Source organism: Puma concolor, chromosome E4, assembly GCF_028749965.1.
Source record: "Puma concolor isolate L17-30 chromosome E4, mPumCon1.1.hap2, whole genome shotgun sequence".
NCBI lineage: Eukaryota > Metazoa > Chordata > Mammalia > Carnivora > Felidae > Puma > Puma concolor.
In genome coordinates, this window is record NC_141683.1 from 395,945 (window position 1) to 417,936 (window position 21,992).

At 41.1% G+C, this 21,992-nt stretch overlaps 1 protein-coding gene across 1 annotated transcript in view; it reads right to left on the bottom strand.

Annotated features, from left to right (window-relative positions):
* The window catches only part of GATAD2B (GATA zinc finger domain containing 2B), an 85,953-nt gene that overhangs the window by 60,188 nt on the left and 3,773 nt on the right, over positions 1-21,992 (bottom strand). The gene's annotated exons all lie outside the window — the stretch shown is intronic.

Genomic DNA, 21,992 nt, shown 5'->3' on the forward strand with positions numbered 1-21,992 from the left:
AGGAAAAAGGAAAACTTTCACTATTTGAAGGTGACATGGTACTATATGTAGAAAACCCTAAAGATGCCACCAAAAAACTATCAGAATAAATGAATTTATCCAACAATGAAAAACTCAACCTAGATATCTCAATGTGCTAACACCTGTCATCAACTAAGTGCCACAACTAAGTGCCACATGCCACAAAGCCATGATTTAATAGTCTTATTAATGATGTTTTGCCACAGATTTTCTAAGCACTTAGATTCTACTTTTTGACTTGACTTTCTTTCTGTTACTAAATATTCACCAGTGTCTCCCCCCCCCCCCCCCCCCCCCGTTTACCTTTCCAAGGGTAGAGGCTCCCAGACTAGGAACAGCTTCACTTGGAGCTTCAGATATTTTACTCTCCAATAAGCTTCTCATCTTTCACTTTTGTTGGGAACACTGCTCTCGTCTTTATCATTCCCTGATGTCACAAACAATGCCAAAACAAAACCAAAAGCCACCTACCTTCTATAAGCTGATGTTCCACTCAATCTCTGACTTTAAGAGTCTCCAAACAGGAAGGAAAAAGAGAAACCAAGATAAGAAAATTATTACAGCTACACAGTCAATAACCTCCATAAACTTTTAAGTCTACCCTCCACGTTTCAGTAGCTATCACCCTGGATTCCCTAAGATCAATAATGCTCTATGCTAGAGCATGATCTAACTAACTACTGATGATTGAAGATGGGAGAGTCTGTCCATCCTACTGCCCTGACTGGGCAAGCTCAGAATGCACTTCACTCAGATTTCTATGATAATCTCAGTAGACTCAGGAGGCATCAGTTCCCAGACTTTCAGGATGACCACACAATTATCTCCTCATATTACACTAATGAGAAAAATGGAGGCCAATACAAAAGGAAAGATCAGGAAACACAAAAGTGGTATATGTGTGACTATCAAATTTAAAATAAACTTTCATGGGGCACCTGGCTGGCTCAGTCAATATAGCTGTGACTCTTGACCTCAGGGTCACGAATTCAAGCGCCATGCTGGGTGTAGATGTTACCAAAAGTTAAGTGTTAAAATAAACCTTCGTGTTATTAAATTTTACATACCTTCAAAATATTTTCTCTACATTTTCAACACTGAAATTAACTGTAAAGAATAGCAAAATGCTGGGGCATCTGTGTGGCTCAGTCAGTTAAGCGTCCGACTTCAGCTCAGGTCATGATCTTGCAGTTTGTGAGTTCAAGCTCGGTGTCAGGCTCTGTGCTGACAGCTCAGAGCCGGGAACCTGCGTGGGATTCTGTGTCTCCCTCTCTCTCTGCCCCTCCCCTGCTCATGCTCTGTCTCTTGCTGTCTCTCAAAAATAAACATTAAAAAAAATTTTTTTTAAAGAATGGCAAAATGTTGACATTTTTGCAGTTTGGTGGTAGGGACACAGAAATGAACTATTCTATACCCTTTATTTAAGTGTGTATCTTAAATTCTTCAGAATAAAAAAGGTTAAAAGGGGGAGGGGGGTAGGGTGCCTGAATGGCTCAGTTGGTTAAGCATCCAACTTTGGCTCAAGTCATGATTTCATAGTTTGTGAGTTCAAGCCCTGTGTCAGGCTCTGTGCTAACAGCTCAGATTCTGTGTCTCCCTCTCTCTCTGCCCTTTCCAGCTCAACTCTGTCTCTCAAAAACTAAATAACCATTAAAAAAATTTTTTTTTAATTTTTTTTAATATTTATTTATTTTTGAGACAGAGAGAGACAGAGCATGAATGGGGCAGGGTCAGAGAGAGGGAGACACAGAATCGGAAACAGGCTCCAGGCTCTGAGCCATCAGCCCAGAGCCCGCGCGGGGCTCGAACTCACTGACCGCGAGATCGTGACCCGAGCCGAAGTCGGCCGCTTAACCGACTGAGCCACCCAGGCGCCCCTAAAAAAATTTTTTAAATAAATAAATAAATAAATAAATAAATAAATAAATAAATAAAAAGGGGAGACAGAAAAGTCTTTTTAAGTTTATAATGTCCACCTTATCTATTGAAAGATAGCAACAAACAGGTAAGTTCCACCTCCAGAGAAGGAGATACACTTTTTTACTGAAATTCTTTTTCCAACTGTGAGTACTGCATCATGTGCATATACTACCTAACCAAAGCTTAAATAAACTTTAAAATGAACATACTGATTGAACTTAACATAATTTCTAAAAGACATACATGCATAATGAAAGGAAGGGACAGAGTTCCCAGGCCCATCCAGATGCGCTCCCCAAGGGACATGTGATTCACAGAACACTAGTGAAGATGCCCTAAAGGCTACAGATCAGACATCTAGAAGAACTATTTCCTTGACCAAATACTAAATATGCTGATAAATTAAAGGATCTTTCAGGGTCAAAGAAACATTACTCATCTAGCACTGTAATACTATACTGGGTTACACTAACACATATCTGCTTAGGCAATTAACTTGTAAATGGTACAGAAGTTTAAATTTTTTTTTTTAACGTTGATTTATTTTTGAGACAGAGAGAAACAGAGCATGAACGGGGGAGGGTCAGAGAGAGAGGGAGACACAGAATCTGAAACAGGCTCCAGGCTCTGAGCTGTCAGCACAGAGCCCGACGCGGGGCTCGAACTCACGGACTGCAAGATGATGACTTGAGCCGAAGTTGGACGCTTAACCGACTGAGCCACCCAGGCACCCCTACAAATGGTCGAGAAGTTTAAATTCAAAACTCATAGATGAAATATTCCAATGGGGGGTTTGAACTGTATAGTTAACTATGTATAGCAATATGTAAAAGTAAGAATCTAGACATCAAAATTGGCCTAGGATTAAATGTATATTTCATCCACTATACCTGCAAAGAATCTTTTTTTACTGAAACGAGGGCAGAACATATTCACACAGTAGTGTTAGATTAAGTATGATGAAACTGCACCTAAACCCTGTCCAAAGGCGAAAACTTGCCTGGTCTGGATTTCACCTAGGGGGTTGCTGCTGGCAGTCTATTAGCTGAGATTTGCCTATCAGCATTAACAAGCACATGGAGCCTTTAGGACAAAAGGTATCACTTTTCTTCAACACGGAGACAAAGACCTGGGACTGTTGGTAGGATCTGGTATCTTACATGATCAAGAAAGAGATTTATCATTTTTTCATGTAGTCAATATTTACCTTAAGAAATTTACACTCAAGAGTTCCCTGTAAATAAATATTTTTTCTCCTACAAAGATTTTCGATTAATGACAAAAGTTTCAAAAGCAAAACAGATTTTCAACAACCTAATGTACCACTCACGGCCACAATAACTTCAGTAGGCACTAGCTATTAGAACAGGGTTTCTCAACTTTAGTACTATGGACACTCTGGGCCAGATAATCCTTTGTTGTGGGAAACTGTCCTGTGCACTGTAGGACAGCAGCAGCACCTCCAGCCTCCACATACCAGATGTCAGTAACAACCATCACCCGTTTTGAGGACCAGAAATGTCCCCATACACAGCTAAATGTCCCCTGGGGGGGCTAAATACTCCCAGTTGAAAACCATTATATTTAACACCACCAAAAGGATTTTAACCGCAAGGAGGTCTGTGGCTATTATTACCAATAGTCTCAACCCCGAAGTAGAACAATACTAGCAGAGGAAGTCAGAACAGTGGCTACCTTTGGGGGTGGGGAAAGAAGGATAAAGGCTAGGAGGGAGCATGAAAAAGACTTGTGGGTGGAGGTAATCTTCCAGACCTCCATTTAGGTGGTCATCTTTTAACGCTTTTTCTTTTTTAAATATTTTTTTAAATGTGTATTTATTTTTGAAGGAGAGAGAGACAGCGTGAGCAGGAGGGGCAGAAAGAGGGAGATGCAGAATCTGAAGCAGGCTCCAGGCTCTGAGCTGTCAGCACAGAGCCCGACGCAGGGCTCCAACCCACGAGCTGAGCTGTGAGATCATGACCTGAGCCGAAGTTGGACACTTAACCGACTGAACCCACCCAGGTGCCCCTAAAGCTTTTTCTACTTGTATATTACACCTGGAGGGGGAGAAGATCACCCAAAAAATACGACAAAAAGAAAAACAAGATTAACAAGAGACTGGTACTATTTCCTTGCCTCAATGCTGCGAGAAATCAGGTGCAAGAGGTACAGAACCAAGGCATCTGAGGGGCAGGAAGAGAAGTCACTAAATGTTTCTTGATGACATGATTTACCCTTAAATTCAAGATAGCTGACAGTATCCAGGTCCTTCCCTTAGCCACACAGCAAAAGCTACCCATTCCTTTTTACCTAAGAAGATTTCTAAGATTGATAATCACATCTGAGGTCAGGGGTCACATATCCTTTTCACCAAGACTTTCGTACCTTTGACTCTGGAAGTTAAGAAAGGCTCTTCAAAAATCCCTTTAGGGGCGCCTGGGTGGCTGTCGGTTGAGCATCTGACTTCGGCTCAGGTCATGATCTCATGGTTCGTGAGTTCAAGCCCCACATCGGGCTCTGTGCTGACAGCTCAGAGCCTGGAGCCTGCTTCAGATTTTGTGTCTCTCCCCCGCTCCACCCCGCCCTGCCCCTACTTGTGCTCTGTCTCGTTTCAAAAATGAATAAATGTCCAAAAAAAAAAAATTAAAAAAAAATCCCTCTAACAAGACAATCTCTAGCATTAAAGAAGTCTGCATGAGATCAGTCATGAAACATAATGGCTCCTAATATCAAGACAGTTGCCTGTTCCCAAGCAAGAACACCATTCAACAAGAACTAGATTCTCTACTCCACTTAGAGCAGTAAGATAATCTGAATCAAAAAAGGAAAGCAGGAGGGACCAAACAAAACAAAACACAGAATGACTTGTAGGTATTTCTGTTGACAGGAAAATTTTCAGACCAAGAAAGCAATTTCCTTGGGGCGCCAGGGTGGCTCAGTCAGTTGGGCGTCCAACTCCAGCTCAGGTTATGATCTCGCGGTCTGTGAGTTCGAGCCCCGCATCAGGCTCTGTGCTGACAGCTCAGAGCCTGGAGCCTGCTTCGGATTCTGTGTCTCCATCTTTCTCTGTCCCTCCCCTGCTTACACTCTGTCTCTCTCTCTCAGAAATAAACATTAAAAAAAAAAAAAAAAAGCAATTTCCAATATTGACTCAAATATTAACTACAAAGGAGTTTAGAGGATCTTCCTTATATATTCTACATATACATCCATAGATTTCTTAGGAAAAAAGAGTCATCACTCTAGACATTTTATGTTTCACTATTTTTTATAGTTTTATATTACAATTTTATTAAGATCTCTTTTGGATTAATTAAAAAAGTCTGCAGCTATAGCTTTGAAAACTAAAGTAGTATCTCTTAAAAATACTTTTTAGGAGCACCTGAGTGGCTCAGCTGGGTTGGGCATCTGGCTCCTAGTTTCGCTCAGGTCATGATAACATGGTTCAGCTCATGGGATCGAGCTCCATGTCGTCAGGCTCTGCACTGACAGCTCGGAGCCTGCTTGAGATTCTCTCTCTCCCTCTCTCTCTGCTGGTTCCCCAACTCATGCGCATGCACACCCTCTCCCTCAAAATAAATAAATAAACATTAAAAAAAACCCACTTTCCATAAGGAAGAAAAACTGAAGAGCACTCAAATCATCTGATTTTTCCCTTGTCCATTTCTTCTAATATGATGAGAGCAGAATAATCTTATGCAACCTGGAGAGAACGTGAACGACAACAACAAAACAACAACACTTACCTGAAACAGGGTTACTTGACTTTTGGTGCTGTTTCAAACCACCCAATGGTGTGCAAGGGAAAGATTAGTGCTTCTCAAGGAAATACTGAGTAAATCAATATTTTTCTACAAATAATCATCATGTCGCTCTGAAGCAGAAGTCTGCTTAAGAAAAATTTCTTCTTGGGGCGCCTGGGTGGCTTAGTTGGTTAAGCGTCCGACTTCAGCTCAGGTCACAATCTCACGGTCTGTGAGTTCGAGCCCCGCGTCGGGCTCTGGGCTGATGGCTCAGAGCCTGGAGCCTGCTTCCGAGTCTGTGTCTCCCTCTCTCTCTGCCCCTGCCCCATTCATGCTCTGTCTCTCTCTGTCTCAAAAATAAATAAACGTTAAAAAAAAAGATTTTTTTTTAAAAGAAAAATTTCTTCTTTAGGGACCCAGCACTATGTATTTAAAAAGTACCAACTATATTGTAATGGATTCAAATCACTACTTCTGCCATAAAGTTTCCAAAGCTTGGCCAGAGTTTAATACATCTTAAAACTAAACGGATTACAAAAAAGTTGCCCTTACTTCAGTGACTGTATGTTTGCATATTCAAATACTACATTCCTCTAAAACACTGCTGGTTTGCTAAAAGTTGTTGGAAACAAGAAATAATGAGCTACCAAAACACCAATTCCAAATCACGCAGCTCTGGTAGGTATTTAAAACTGTCAAGTATCAGGGCACCTGGCTGGCTCAGTCGGTGGAGTGTGTGACTCTTAATGTCAAGGTCGTGAGTTCGAGCTCCACGCTGGGTATGGAGCCTACTAAAAAACAGCAACAGCAACAAACTTGTCAAATATCCAAGATTAAACTAGAATCAGGAACTTTAATAACAAGCAAGTTAAAGAGAGAGTCAAAGGGGAAAGGGCATCGGATTTGGATTCATCCAACAAAATGAGATTACTCCTGGGTAGACATTTTGAAACTTCCATGAAAGTCAATTCCTGGCTGATTGATTTTCCTCTGAATAAAATGTTCTTTCAAAGAACACAATCTCGGGATAACTACCTTAAACTTATTACAAACATTTACCAAATAATAGCTTATTTGTCCAGTTATACCACCATTAATCTGGGACTGGAATTCATCTACACCACAGATTAGCCTTTTCTTTTTTTTTTTTTTTAATTTTTTTTTTTTCAACGTTTATTTATTTTTGGGGCAGAGAGAGACAGAGCATGAACGGGGGAGGGGCAGAGAGAGAGGGAGACACAGAATCGGAAACAGGCTCCAGGCTCTGAGCCATCAGCCCAGAGCCTGACGCGGGGCTTGAACTCACGGACCGCGAGATCGTGACCTGGTTGAAGTCGGACGCTTAACCGACTGCGCCACCCAGGTGCCCCTAGCCTTTTCTATAAAGGGCCAGATAGTAAATATTTAAGTCTTTGTGGACATCATCTTTGTTGTGACTACTAACTGTGACACTGGAGCAGTGTGAAAGCAGCCATAGACAATATGTAAAAAGTATGATTATTTCCAATGAAACTTTATTTATGGACACCAAAATCTGAATTTTATATAATTTTTACATATAGTAAAATATATTTTTGACTTTTTTCAACCATTTATAACTTTGTAAAACCATTCATACTTCTTAGCTCATGCAGCAAGCAAAGTTTACTAGCCCTTAGTTTGCTGACTCCTGATCTATATGCTTTCATTTACTTATTATTTAAAAAAAATTTTTTTTAATGTGTATTTATTTTAGAGAGAGAGAGACAACACACACACACAGAGTGCGAGAGGCGGCAGGGCAGAGAGAGCAGACAATCCAAAGCAGGATCCAGGCTCCGAGCTGTCAGCACAGAGCGCGATGTGGGGCTCGAACCCGTGAACCATGAGATCATGACCTGAGCCGAAGTCGGGCCCTTAACCAACTGAGCCACCCAGGTGCCCCTTTACTTATTTTTAAGTAATATCTGCAGCCAACATGGGGCTCAAACTCACAGCCCTGAAATCGAGTCATTTGCTCTGCCAAAGGAGCCAGCCAGGCACCCCTCTCATTTATTTTTATTAAACATTTCAAATTTACAAAAAAGTATAGAGAATATTCTAACAACCATTTACTTACCACCTAACTTAAGAAATAAAACATCACAAAAACACTGAAGCTCTCTGACTTAACTATTCCAATCCTATTTTCCTCTCTTTTCCTCACAGGTAACTACTATACTGAATTTAGTATTTATCATTGCCATGCTTTTTCTTAATACTTTTACTTTATGTATGCAGGTATATCTATATGATAAATACAGGGTGCCTGGCTGGCTCAGTCAGTAGAGCATGCGACTCTTGATCTCTGGGTCATGAGTTTGAGCCTCACATTGGGCACAGAGGTTACTTAAAAAAAAGAAGAAATACTGTGTTGTTTGTCAAGTTTAAAAGTTTTTATGGTATTATATATGGTATTACATCAACTCATTTTTTTAATATTACTTTTGATATTTATCCAAGTTGATACACGTAACTAGATTATTCATTTAAATAGTATACAAAATGCCAATTACGAGGGGCACTTTGGTGGCTCACTCAGTTAAGTGTCCGACTCTTGATTTTTGGCTCAGGTCATGATCTCACAGTTCGTGAGTTCTAGCCCCAGGATGGGCTCCGTGCTGACAGAACGGAGCCTGCTTAGGATTCTCTACCCCCCCCCCACCACCCCCCGTCCCTGCTGCTTCTCTTCCACTCATGCTCTCACTCCCTCTCTCAAAATAATAAACTTAAAAAAAAAAAAATGCCAATTATGAGTATACCACAATTTAAATTTTCAATTTCCTATTCACACAACAAATTAATCACACATCATATGGCAGGTACTGTTCTAGGTGCAAGGGCTACAACCGTGGATAAGGCATAGTTCTTACCTCCACAGAGTTTACTCTGATGAACACTAGCACTTTCCCTTTATTGATATTATCCCCTTTTCCCAAGTGAAGTCTCCAAAGTGCCCCTAAGCTAATTTTATCCAAAAAAATGCAGAGTGTTGAGGGTGGGGTGGGGGCAGGGGAAGGCGGCTACCAATTTAAGTAAATGGATGAGAAAAATTTTCCCTTCCCTTAAGGTTTAAAGAGGGTGCCTGGATGGCTCAGTCAGTTAAGCATCTGACTCTTGATTTCAGCTTGGGTCATTTAACCATTCGTGAGTTTGAGCCCCACATCAGGCTCTGCGCTGGTGGTGCAGAGCCTGCTTGGGCTTCTCTTTCTCGCTCTCTCTCTCTCACTCTAAAAATAAATAAATAAACAAACAAACAAACAAACTTAAAAAAAAAAACCTCTCCAGGAATAAATCTCAGCCCAACTATCAAAAGTGTTAAGCTTTCAACATTCTAAAATTAGAAACTCCTCTGCAGTTGCCTTCATTGAAGCTTATGCCACAAATAGGTCGGTACTGATAAGACAATTGATTCCAGTTGCTTTTCCTTTTCATTTCCAAAAACCAGTGTCAGGCAGAAGGGAAGATAAAGAAAAATAGTGTATATAAATCTTCTGATCAATCAGCAAAAGGAAAGATCTCAATAATCCAAACCTTAAGAGAACTGATAATAGGGGCGCCTGGCTGGCTCAATTGGTAGGGCTGTGATCTTGATGTTGGGGTTGTGGGTTTGAGCCCATGTTGGGTACAAAGATTACTTAAAAATAAAATCTTAAAAAAAAAACAGAGAGAGATGGATAGAATTGATATTAGCTGGCCCAGAAGACAAGCTCTGCTCCTTGGAAGTATTTTAAAATAACAAGCTTTTTTTGTTGCAATTTTTTAAAATATTTATTTTTGAGAGAGAGAGAGAGAGAGAAAGAGAGCACGCACACACGCAGAGGAGGGGCAGAGAGAGAGGGAGACACAGAATCCGAAGCAGGCTCCAGGCTCTGAGCTGTCAGCCTAGAGCCTGACGTGGGGCTCAAACCCACGAACCTTGAGATCATGACCTGAGTGGTAGTTGGGACACTCAACTGACTGAGCCACCCAGACACCCCTAAGATAACAGACTTCCTGAATAGGAATTAAGCAAGAGAATACCACCAACAATAATTAATGAAAGTCTCCAATGTTTTTTTAATCAAGGGAGATGGTAACTTTGAATATCTCATGGCCCTGAATTACTCAAATTTCCTATTATTCCCTAAGGATGTTTATGAAAACTAAGTTTGTTTCATTTTACTCTGTACAGCAGGCTCTGAATATAGGATAAAATAAAGAATGTGGGACTGTGGTACCACCAAAGTTAACCCCTCTATTCTAACCCTATTAAGGCCTACTAATAAGTTCTAAGTTCACTAAAAAAGTAAAATAAAATAAAATAAAATAAAATAAAATAAAATAAAATAAAATAAAATAAAATAAAGCTATTAAATAAAACAAATTGCCTTCACGCTAAATGTATAGAAACAGAATGAGGAAGACAAATAAATGACCCACAGGCAGGAAAACTAGTCAAAAGGAAATCTAAGTTGTACAAGACGTTTGGTCTTACCCATCTCCTGAAAACAGCATGACCCTCCCGACAGAGGAGTGTTTAACTCTCTGCCTCTGCCTATTGGGAGTTCAGCCAGAACTCCAGTAGGGGTTTCCACGTGAGCAGTCAGTGACTGGGAACTGTACGTGCTCCTTACTCCTGGAGCTGTTCTGATCTAAAGAGACTGTGGTGACAAGAGATGACTGTAGCAAAACTTTTACATTTAGATTTTGACAACTGACAGGGGTGAGGCACATTCCAAACATGAAAATTTTTTCTTTTTTTTTTAAGTATTTTTATTTTGAAAGAGAAAGAATCTCAAGCAGACTCTACACTGTCAGCACAGAGCCCAACACAGGGGTCTCGATCTCACAAACCATGAAATCAGACGCAACATGTAACCAACTGAGCCACCCAGGAGCCCCCCAAATTTTTCTTTTAAATGCCTACTCCTCTTTCCAACAATTGGTTACAGTCACGTGGTCAACAATCAAAACTCAAAGATATCTGCTTTTAAGAAAAGAAATGCTAATAAAGTACATAGTGTTCCCAAAGATACTTGAAGACAATTCTCATCACTGTCCAGCCACACTACTTCCGTCAAATTTAAAACTGGGTGGTTTTAGAAACTCTCACAGCCTGTTGGTATGAATGTAAACTGGTACTCATTTTTGGAGAGTAGTTTAATAATATCTAACAAAATATTAAATATGTATACCCTTGATCCAAAAATTACATTTCTAGAAATTTTACTTACAGATACACTATAATGTACAAAGACGTATGTAAGATGTTTCAGTGGAACCCTGGTTACGACAAAACACATACGTGCATACGCACACTGGAAACATCCTAATTGTCCCTCAGAGGAAAGAGATTAAGTAAATTAAGGCATATCCACACAATGAAGTATTACAGACACTAAACAGTGACACACACATGTGTATCATCTATATACCTATGCAAGCGCACACACACGTAGAAGAGTATGGCATAATGCGCAAGAGTTTGAGCTTAAGAGTCAGACCTTCTTTTTCTTTTAATGTTTAATTATTTTGGGGTGCCTGGGTGGTTCAGTCAGTTAAGAGTCCGACTGTGGCTCAGGTCATGATCTCACAGTTCATGGGTTTGAGCCTGGCATCGGGCCCTGTGCTGACAGCTCAGTCTGGAGTCTGTTTTGGATTCTGCGTCTCCCTCTCTCTCTGCCCCTACCTGCGCGCGGCGCGCTCTCTCTTTCTCTCTCTCTCTCTAAAAAAAAAAAAAAACAAAACCAAAAAAACCAAAAAAAACACCGTTTATTAACATTTTTTAATGTTTATTTATTTTTGAGAAAGAGAGAGAGAGAAAGCACACAAGTGGGGGAGGGGCCGAGAAAGAAAGAAAGAGAGAGAATCCCAAGCAGGCTCTACACTATCAGTGCAGAGCCCCACACAGGGCTGGATCCCACAGACTGTTAGATCATGACCTGAGCCAAGATCAAGAGTCAAATCTTAACCAGCTGAGCCACCAGGCGTCCCTCTGGTCAGACTTTCCGACCCCTTATCCCAGCTCTTGTGCTTACAGGTCCGTGGCTACAGGCGAGTCACTGAACTTCTCCAGGACTTGTTTTCATTTGTAAAATGGGAATGATAACAGCATCTACCTTTAGAATATTGCAAAGATTAAACAAGTTAATTAAGGTGAAGTGCTTAGAATAGCGCCTGGCACACAGAAAAGCGCAGTAAGTTGTCAGTCATCATTAAAAGCATATCCAAGGCGGGGCGCCTGGGTGGCGCAGTCGGTTAAGCGTCCGACTTCAGCCAGGTCACGATCTCGCGGTCCGTGAGTTCGAGCCCCGCGTCGGGCTCTGGGCTGATGGCTCAGAGCCTGGAACCTGTTTCCGATTCTGTGTCTCCCTCTCTCTCTGCCCCTCCCCTGTTCATGCTCTGTCTCTTTCTGTCCCAAAAATAAATAAACGTTGAAAAAAAAAAAAAATTTTTAAAAAAAGCATATCCAAGGTATTAAATGAATATGGGCAAGCAATCACAATAGCTAAAACTAAGCAACTGGGGCAAACATTAAGAGATTTTGAAAGTAGTACACTCAGGATTTGGTAAGCCTGTCTCATACTTACACCTGAATTGTAAAAACTGCTGAATAAAGGCACTATTCCTACTTAAAAGGCACTTGGTCCTAATATGCTGTTACTTAATTTATACATACACTGTGTCAAGTAGTATAGTTATTTTAAGACACGTATTCTCTTCTGGGCTATACATCGTCTTCAAGACTGAGGTTGTGTCATTTATCTCTATCTCAGGTATCTCTATACTTACACTCTACAACACCTACATATGTCTTTCCCATAGTAGGTGTGCAACAAACATTCTATGAATATACAAATGGTCAGGGTATTTTAGTACTCCACAACCAGTGGATTTAAGTGGTTACAAAGCTCTGACAGGTAGAACAAGAGAAGAAAACCAAGTTTTCTCTTTATCAGAGTGATTAACTGTCATTTCCCTAGACTGAAAAAATCTAGGATGGGGAAAAACACCTGGGATCTATATTCCATGAACTGGAAGAATAACCCCACATCACTGATCAGAGCTTTGGATTTTCTGACATAATCTTATTTCACAAACTAGGTAGTCAACATTCCTAAATTTCTTTTTTTTAAGATTTTATTTTTAAGTAACCTCTACACCCAACATGGGGCCTGAACTCACAACCCCAAGATCAAGAGTCGCATACTCTATGGACTGAGCCAGCCAGGCACCCCTCCTAAATTAAGTTTAATAACCTCGTAAGTAATACTCAAATTATGTATATTCAATGTGAAGAGAATAAAAGCAATGAAAGTCTTCAAAGATCAAGACTTGTCGGCAACAGGAAAGGTACACAGCCATAAACTCAAATATTCTTTCCTGGAAATTGCTCTGATATCCATGAAAATATTTCACCCTTAAAATTTTCATTTAAAGAATTATACACACACACACAGGGAAAAAACTCTTATTACAACACCAAAAAAGCAAGATACCATTTCACACCAATTTGGAAGGCTTTTATAGAAATAACCAACAGAAGGGGTGCCTGGGTGGCTCAGCTGGTTGACTTAAAAAAAAATTTTTTTTTTTAAATGTTTGTTTATTTTTGAGAGAGAGAGTGCAAGTGGGAGGGGGGCAGAGAGACACACAGAATTGGAAGCAGGCTCCAGGCTCTGAGCTGTCAGCACAGAGCCCGATGCAGGGCTTGAACTCATGAACTGCAAGATCATGACCTGAGTGAAGTCGGACACTCAACCAACTGAGCCACCCAGGTGCCCCTAAGCTAGTTGACTCTTGATACTGGCTCAGGTCATGATCTCATGGTTCCGAGTTCAGAGCCTGCTTGGGATTCTCTCTCTCTGCCCCTTCCCTGTGCATGCACTCTCTCTCTCTCAAAATAAATAAATAGGGGGCTCCTGGGTGGCTCAGTCGGTTAAGTGTGCGACTCTTGGTTTTGGCTCAGGTCATGACCTCACAGTTCCTGAGTTCGAGTACTGCGTAGATTTCTGTGCTCCTGCTTGAAATTCCCTGTCCCGCGCTCGCTCGCGCTCTCTCTCTGCCCCTCCCACATGTGCACTCTCTCTCAAATTAAATAAACTTCAAAAAATTCAAAATAAACATTTAAAAATTTTTTTTAAAAGCAAAAAATAAAGTGTTGGTAAGGATGCTGGACTCCTTGTGCATTGCTGGTGGGAATGTAAATGGTACAGTCACTGCAGAAAATAGTATGATGGTTCCTTGACAAATTACATGATCCACCAATTCCAACTCTGGGTATATACCCCCAAAGATTTGAAAGCAAGGACTCAAACAAATATCTGCATACCCGTGTTCACAGCAGCATTATACACAACAGCCCAAAGGTAGAAATAGCCCAAGTATCCACTGACAGATAAAAAGATAAAATGTGATATATACATAAAATGGGATATATATTTAGCCTTAAAAAGGAATGAAATTCTCGGGGCGCCTGGGTGGCGCAGTCGGTTAAGCGTCCGACTTCAGCCAGGTCACGATCTCGCGGTCCGTGAGTTCGAGCCCCGCGTCGGGCTCTGGGCTGATGGCTCAGAGCCTGGAGCCTGTTTCCGATTCTGTGTCTCCCTCTCTCTCTGCCCCTCCCCCGTTCATGCTCTGTCTCTCTCTGTCCCAAAATAAATTAAAAAACGTTGAAAAAAAATTAAAAAAAAATGCTTAAAATGGTGAATTTATGTATATTTGACCACAAACTATGTGGCAAATTCACCATTATCTTTTAAAAGAATGTCTAACATTTACTGAATAATTACTATCTGCACAGTACAGAAAAGTTAAGTAAAAGATCTTACAACTACCAGTAAATGGTGGAGTAGAAATGTGAACCCAGGACTTTGACTGTGGAGCTATACTTTTAATCATTACCATGTCCAAAAGTTATTCTAGTTTAACCAAAGAAAGCAAGCTTTGAAGTAATTAAGTGAAAAATCTCCACTAAGAGTAGTAGCAATACTAGACTGTGTTCTCATATCCAGACACCTGAATTCAATTTATGCACAACACTGAGAATGGTTGGTTCAGGGATGGGGGGTTGGGGAAGGGGGACACAACACCAAAGGTTTTCAGAATAACAAGCAAAAGCTAACGGGGCCCAGTCTAGACAGCACACTGATATGCACTAAGCAGCTCCAGTAACAACAGAATTAAAACACCCACGTCCAAAGGCTTCTTCAGTTAATCTATATAGCTATAAAACAATGACTAAAACATTTCACCATTCTCCTACAATAATTTTTTGAACCATAACAGTATCCCTTATACAGTCCTTTTCACACCCTCAACCCAACTGAATCCAGAAGATGGCAGAATCAAAGGAACTACAGACACCTTAAAATTTTATTTTTTAAAGTTCATTTTTGAGAGAGAGCGAGCAAGTGAGCATGAGCAGGGGAGGGGCAGAGAGAGAAGGAGACAGAATCCGAAGCAGGCTCCAGGCTCTGAGCTGTCAGCACAGAGCCAGATGCAGGGCTTGAACTCACGAGCCGAGAGATCATGACCTGAGCCGCAGTCGGACACTTAACCGACTGAGCCCCCCAGGCACCCTTAAAATCTTATTTTTTTTAAGTTTATTTATTTACCTTGACAGAGAGGGAGAGAGAGAAAGGGGGGGGGGGGTCGGGAAGAGAAGAGAAAATCCCAAGCAGGTTCCACACTGACAGCGTGGAGCCTGGATGCAGGGCTCGAACTCACAAACCATGAGATCATGACCTGAGCCAAAATCAAGAGCGGAAACTTAACCAACTGCGCCACCCAGGCCCCTAACATTTTATTTATTAAAAAAAATTTTTTGGGGCGCCTGGGTGGCGCAGTCGGTTAAGCGTCCGACTTCAGCCAGGTCACGATCTTGCGGTCCATGAGTTCGAGCCCCGCGTCGGGCTCTGGGCTGATGGCTCAGAGCCTGGAGCCTGTTTCCGATTCTGTGTCTCCCTCTCTCTCTGCCCCTCCCCCATTCATGCTCTGTCTCTCTCTGTCCCAAAAATAAATAAAAAATGTTGAAAAAAAAATTAAAAAAAAAAAAAAATTTTTTTTAATGTTCATTTTTTGAGACAGAGAGAGCATGAGGGCGCACATGAGCAGGGGAGGGGCAGAGAGAGAGGGAGGCACAGAATTGGAAGCAGGCTCCAGGCTCTGAGCTGTCAGCAGAGCCTGACGTGGGGCTCCAACTCACAAAACATGAGATCATAACCTGAGCAGAAGTCAGATGCTTAACCAACTGAGCTACCCAGGTGCCCCTAAAATTTTATTTTTGATACAACTTTATTATATTGTATTTTATTCCCTCCTGTGAACGTTATCATATTCGGCCAGCCAGAATACCAGGTTTCATCTGGAAATGAAAACTGCCCAGATTCTAACCTTGGTTATACACTTCTGTGACATCCACCACTCTGTATATGACAGAACTGGGAACCAACAATTTAATACCAGATAGATATCAAAGCCTTGATATCTTGATGCAATAGTCATGCAACAATCAAAACAACTCATAACTACTCATGAACTGTAGTAACTCATTATACTTCAAATAAATTTTTACATCCCTATTTAGGCTAGAAAGGTCTTATTCCCTTGAATCCTCAAGATTTTTCAAAGATGCACTTGTTATTTTTAAGATGTTTCTGTCCACTGCAAAACACAGCTGTAAAAAATCTTTTTCCAGGGGTGCCTGGGTGGCTCAGTCGGTTGAGTATCCAACTTGGGCTCAAGTCATGATCTCACAGTTCTTGAATTCGAGCCCCACATTGGGCTCTGTGCTGATAGCTCAGAGCCTAGAGCCTGCTTCAGATTCTGTCTCTCCCTTTCTCTCTGCCCCAACCCCGCTTGTAGTCTGCCCTCTCTCTCTCTCAAAAATAAATAACCATTAAAAAAAAAACAAACCCTTTTCCAGTCACCCATATTCCTTGAAACCTTTCAGTCAATACTGATGCACTATACAGAATTTAGATGGGAAATAGCATGCTAAGCAGAAAGTGAAGAGTTAAAAATGAAGGCTAATGAAAACTTCGTATTGAGTCTTAGTACAATCAGAAACCATTATTCTAGTTTCTATTTGTTTGGCACAAAATACCTGGATTTAAAATACTCTAAAAAACCGAAACTTCAGGGCCACATGGGTAGCTCGGTTGGTTAAGTGTCCCACTCTTGGTTTCGCTCAGGTCATGATCTCAAGGTTCATGGGATCAAGCCCTGAATCAGGCTCTGTGATGACAGTGCAGAGCCTGCTTGGGATTCTCTCTCCTCCCTCCCTCCCTCCCTCCCTCCCTCCCTCCCTCCCTCCCTCCCTCCCTCCCCCCTCTGGCCCTCCCCTGCTTGCTCTCTCTCAAAATAAAGAAACTTTAAGTTTTTTTTTTTTTTTAAACCAAGCCTTTCAAATATATAAAGCACTCAGCTGAGGAACAGAGCATTTTTTATTACTTGGAAATAAACAAAACAGCATCAGAGAAACATATTAATTTACTAATGGACACTTACAAGCCAAAATCTAGTATATGTCAAGAGTGTCATGACACTCACATCAAATTTTCATAGAATCTAATACACAGTCTTCTAGCCAACCTGTCCAGGGCACTAAGGAATTCACAAGATCAACTGCTTCCATCTTTCTGATAGCAATGCATCAGCCTAGCCATATAAAATATGTTAAAGAATGATTAGAAAACTGCTCCTCCATCCAAATAATGTTATCCTACAGGGGAAACATTTTCAGTACTTTTCACTGGCAGCTCAAAGTAGGAGATAAAAGTTTGAAATTCAGGAGTCTGCACCATTCAGGTAACCTTTATGCCTTTAAACTATGTAAGGACAAATTTCTCAAAGTTTTGTTTTAATTCCAAGACAAACATACCACCTTCAAAGGACTGAAAAACCAAAGGTTTTACTCTTTCTGTCCTCTGATCCCCAGGTCGGCCTGCATGCCTCACAGGAGAGAAAGACAGATGGGCTTTGCAGATTCCTTAGTATGACAGCGACGTCTTCACAGAAAGGAAGGGCTTCTTGCTCTTGGCTCACAGGTTTCTGTTCACTTACAAAACTGCAGCCTTCCTCTCCTGCATCTAGCACATGAGATCGAAGGTGGTGGGAGCAGCATCCCCCTGCGAATTCACTGAAAGTGAGGCCAAGCTGGATGAATGGTGCCACTTGCCTTAGAGGACTCATGGGGGTGGGGGTGGGGGTGGGGGGAATGGCAGCCTCCATACCAGTGAAATTTCTAAAAAATATCTAGCTTAATGCCACCATTCTAATTCTCTGCAAAACCAGCACACAAAAGCAATCAATTCCCTCATTCCAGAGTGACAACCCTTAGAAAACTTTCACCTCAAAGAGGAAAGCAGAATGGCAAAGCACAGTACTCTCAAAGCACTGAGATCACTAATACCTTAAGAAGCTCTTTCATGGTCAAATAGTTGTGAGAGCCTTTGCATACTTTAGCCATTCTTTTACCACTCCCAATGTACAACGTGTATTTAGACATGCAAGGCTCTGAGAAGTCATGCTGGGAGGAAATGTGCCTTAACTTAATGTAACCCCAAATTTTTCAAAACACTATTTGACCACAGAACTTTTTTCACATAAGACCTATAAATGCTATTCTATTTTTTTTGTTTTGTTTTTGTTTTTGCTTTTGTTTTTAGAGCAAAAGAAAACTCTGTAAGAAATGTTAGGAGAATGGTAAGATCACAACTTTTGGGGTCAGGCAGAGTTGTCCAAATACGGATTCCAGCAAAATGACAACATCTCTGGAAACTGGGTTTTCTCATCTATAAAATGGTTACAATATCTCCCTCACAGAGTTACCATCTGAATTAAAATAGTACAAAGCCTGTACACAAAGAAAGTGCTTGAAAAATGAGCTTACATTTAAAAAATTCTTTTAAATTCTAAAAGTTGCAAAAATCCAATCCAAAAAAATCTGAGAAAAAAATTACAGAATCCATGACTGAGACACTCCTTGAGCGGTATAAACTTCCCAGGATTTTGCGACCTTTTCTGTTCACTGGGATACTGGGGCAGATTTAAATCTGTCACATTTAAGACGAAAAACAGGAGTACACCACACCTACAGATGAAAATAGCTGCGAACAGAACTCCTGTCGTAGAAGGGTATTTCCGTCTTCAGTGATAAAAAGAATATGAACAAGAAAAAAGGAGTTATGAGGAGAGCACTTAACAAGTAAAAAGCGTGCAGTGTCTCACAGCTTATTAAGCACCTTTATGTATAGTCTCATCTGACAGAAATCTCTGGATTTCTGGGGTGTACAGCAGCTCTCCGATCCCCATTTCTGAGGTGAGGAAACTATGGCCTGAAGGTTACAAATGACCAAACCAAGGTCACACAGACGATAACTAGCAGAGCCAGGACTCCCAACTCTGTCCTTCTGCCCCAGAATATAACAAAAGGGATACCTTCTAAATGTATGCGGCATTTTCTCATATTCCTATTTTTAGAATCTTTTAGGTGACAGGCGCCATGCTAGGCACTGGAGACACAACACTAGAAAGACGTGGTGTTTTTGAGGATGTTTACAGACCACGGAGGGGAGACAAGCAATATTTATAGAGTGAGATCAAAGAAGAAAGCGTATCTAAGTCTCTCTGGGAAAGTCAGGGAAGGCTTCCCACAAAGTAGCATTTGAGGTGGGACCTGGAAGCTGATCTAGGAACCAGAAGAACTGTATCTGCTCACGTACAAACCGTAAGGGAGAGATGCAAGGCTGGACAGAACGGCAAGGGCCAAGATTCCAGGGCCCGAATACTATGCAAGGTTTATATTGCACCTTTACACAAGTGGAAACTATTGAATACTTTTGAGAAAGACCAAGAGAATAATCAGATCTCTGTGTTAAGCCATTCTGAATACAATATGATTGAGAGTTTAAAAGGGAACAAAACTAAAAGCAAAGAGATCATGGCAATCTTCCAAATGAGAGTTGTAGGCCCAAAGGAGACCAGCAATGGAAATGGAGAAAGAGATACTGATTCAGAAATATTTAGAAAATAATGAATAAGAGAGAACTGGACAACCCATTGCTGGCTTAGGTGACACAGAAGGGGAGCCGACGATGAACACGCTGGGTGTGAGGTACGGATGGAAATCAGAGGCAGAGGAGCCTAGCACAGAGTAGAACACCAGAAACAAGAGGCTAGACTTTAAGAGAGATGCGATAATGTATATGAACACATGAAGGTTTTTTCTGAATAATCAAGTGTTATTTATCATTTCAATGGGAAGGCAGTAATTTTATCATTATTTGTATGATGCTTCAAAGTTCACACTTTAAAATCCCATATTATGCTAATCACATTTCGTACGTTTGTTATAAACAACTGTGAGATTAGGAAAACAGTTATTAGTCTCATCTGATCAACAAATATTTATTAACTATGTATCAAGCACTGTATTAGGCATTAAAATACCAAAATAAATCCATGCTTTCATGGACCTTGTATCATAGGAAGGGAAACAGTAAGCAATAAATGTAAAAAAAAAAAAAAAAAAAAAAAGGGGGGGGTGGGTGGGGCACCTGGCCCTGGCTTGCTCAGTCAGAGGGAGCATGTGACTCTTGATCTCAGGGTCATGAGTTTGAACCCCACTTTGCTATAGAAGTCACTTAAATAAATAAACTTTTTTTTTTTTTAATTTTTTTTTTTTCCAACGTTTATTTATTTTTAGGACCGAGAGAGACAGAGCATGAACGGGGGAGGGGCAGAGAGAGAGGGAGACACAGAATCGGAAACAGGCTCCAGGCTCTGAGCCATCAGCCCAGGGCCTGACGCGGGGCTCGAACTCACGGACCGCGAGATCGTGACCTGGCTGAAGTCGGACGCTTAACCGACTGTGCCACCCAGGCGCCCCAATAAACTTTTAAAAAAAGCAATAAATGTAACAAATGTGTTATAAAGTTATAAGTGCTATAAAGAACAAAAATAGAGGGGTGCCTAGGTGGCTCAGTTGGTTAAGCATCCGACTTCGGCTCAGGTCATGATCTCACAGTTCATGAGTTCGAGCCCTGCGTCGGGCTCTGTGCTGACAGCTCAGAGCCTGGAGCCTGCTTCAGATTCTATGTCTCCCTCTCTCCCTGCCCCACCCCAGCTCATGCTCTGTCTCTCTCAAAAATAAATAAATATTAAAAGTTTTTGTAAAAAATAAAAAACAAAAATAGAACATGGAAGAATTAGGGGTGAGGGGTGGTGAAGGTGCAATTTTAAGAGGTAGGATAAGACCTCACTGAAAAGGTGACATATTTAAACATAAAGTTGAGAAAATTAGTCATTTGTATTATCTCTGTAGGAAAAACTATTTCCCACTGGCAGGAAGAGCTAGTGCCAAAATCCTAAGATACAGAATGTAAATAATGTATTTAAGTAACAAGTCAAGGTAGCTGGAACTGAGTAAGCAACAGGGAGAAGGACAGGTCAGCAGAGAAGGGGTAGGGAACCGCAGATCATTTAAGATCTTGTTGGCCACTGTAAGGACAGACTTTTACTGAGGAATACGAGAATTTAAAAATTAGGAGCCTTATAAAAGCAGGTGAGATGGGGGGAAAAAATTAGAAGCGTTCCTCAAGGTCACGTAGCTAACAAATGTTAAAACTAGGATCTGACCCAGGATTTCTAGATTCTCTATACCAGTGTTCTACTAGGCCCACCTGCCAGTTACTAGTCCCACAACCTTCCTCCCAGGAAGTCTGAATTTAAATACTCTCAAAAAGCTACTTTGGAAATAACTTCTTTTTTTTTTTTTTCAACGTTTACTCATTTTTGGGACAGAGAGAGACAGAGCATGAACGGGGGAGGGGCAGAGAGAGAGGGAGACACAGAATCGGAAACAGGCTCCAGGCTCCGGAGCCATCAGCCCAGAGCCTGACGCGGGGCTCGAACTCACGGACCGCGAGATGGTGACCTGGCTGAAGTCGGACGCTTAACCGACTGCGCCACCCAGGCGCCCCGGAAATAACTTCTAAGTAAGAAATGCACAAACTCTCCAGTTAACATTTCTAATCCCTCACAACTATAACGGGTACTTATTAATCCTCATGTCTAATCTAAATCCTACTGACATTCCAGCCTACATCTGGGGAGATTACAAATTCCACCTTCCCCCAAAATGAGACAAGATCAAGAAACTTTTCATCAAGAGGTTTAAAGCACGACTTTCAGATTCAAGTAATGATAACTTGAATTATTTTCAAAATGTGTATGTTTTTACATTATCTGTGAAAATCAAGGAGAAAATGGCTCAGGAATGTGGAAGTGTTGTCATTTTTTGTC